Here is a 1122-nt window from a genome sequence, read left to right as displayed (position 1 = left end):
CTCTCTCTCTCTCCCTCTCTCTCTCTCACACTCTCTACCCCCCCCCCCCCCCTCTCTCCCTACACGATAGATGTAGTGGGAGGGGGGGGGTGGCTGTCCGAGTGTATGGGGTGGAGGTGTTGACTGGCTCGCATACATGTGCATTCCATCTGTGCGACCATTCATGATCAGTACACTGGCAGCGGGAGGGAGAGTGCGCCGGGGGAAGACGCGACGAACCACACACACTTTGTTAGTCTTTCTGTGGCAGTTTGTATGCATTTGTTGCTGTCCTGTGCAAGTGAGACGAGGCCAGGCCCCTCCCACCTTCCGCGTCTAAATCTGGCCGCGATTCTGTGTTACTCGGGTACAGTTAGTGAGCGAGTCGCAATGTGGCTCGACGGGGCATAGAAATAGAGAGAGTCTGTCTGTGTTCGGGTCGAAAAAGCAACAGTGGAAAGCTAAGTAGTTTGCTACGCAGTGGTTTGGCAAGCGTGGGTGTGAGCGAGTGGTAGACATGATGCTTGCACTCCTTACTGGCAGGGCGGCGGGGGTGGGGGTGTGGGTGGGGGTGGGGCGGGGTGGAAGGGGTGCAAATGCGAACGCTTGCTATAAAGGCTGCACCCTATTGGCCGCCCATCTTGCTGTAAAGGCTGCACCCTATTGCCTGCCCATCTTGCTGTAAAGGCTGCACCCTATTGCCCGCCCATCTTGCTGTAAAGGCTGCTGCACCCTATTGCCCGCCCATCTTGCTGTAAAGGCTGCACCCTATTGCCCGCCCATCTTGCTGTAAAGGCTGCTGCACCCTATTGCCCGCCATCTTGCTGTAAGGCTGCTGCACCTAACCCTATTGCCGCCCATCTTGCTGTAAAGGCTGCTGCACCCTATTGCCCGCCCACCGCCCATCTTGCTGTAAAAGGCTGCACCCTATTGCCCGCCCATCTTGCTGTAAAGGCTGCTGCACCCTATTGCCCGCCCATCTTGCTGTAAAGGCTGCTGCACCCTATTGCCCGCCCATCTTGCTGTAAAGGCTGCACCCTATTGCCCGCCCATCTTGCTGTAAAGGCTGCTGCACCCTATTGCCCGCCCATCTTGCTGTAAAGGCTGCTGCACCCTATTGCCCGCCCATCTTGCTGTAAAGGC

This window comes from Priapulus caudatus, unplaced genomic scaffold, assembly GCF_000485595.1.
Source record: "Priapulus caudatus unplaced genomic scaffold, Priapulus_caudatus-5.0.1 Scaffold2504, whole genome shotgun sequence".
NCBI lineage: Eukaryota > Metazoa > Priapulida > Priapulimorpha > Priapulimorphida > Priapulidae > Priapulus > Priapulus caudatus.
This window is presented reverse-complemented; position numbering follows the sequence as displayed.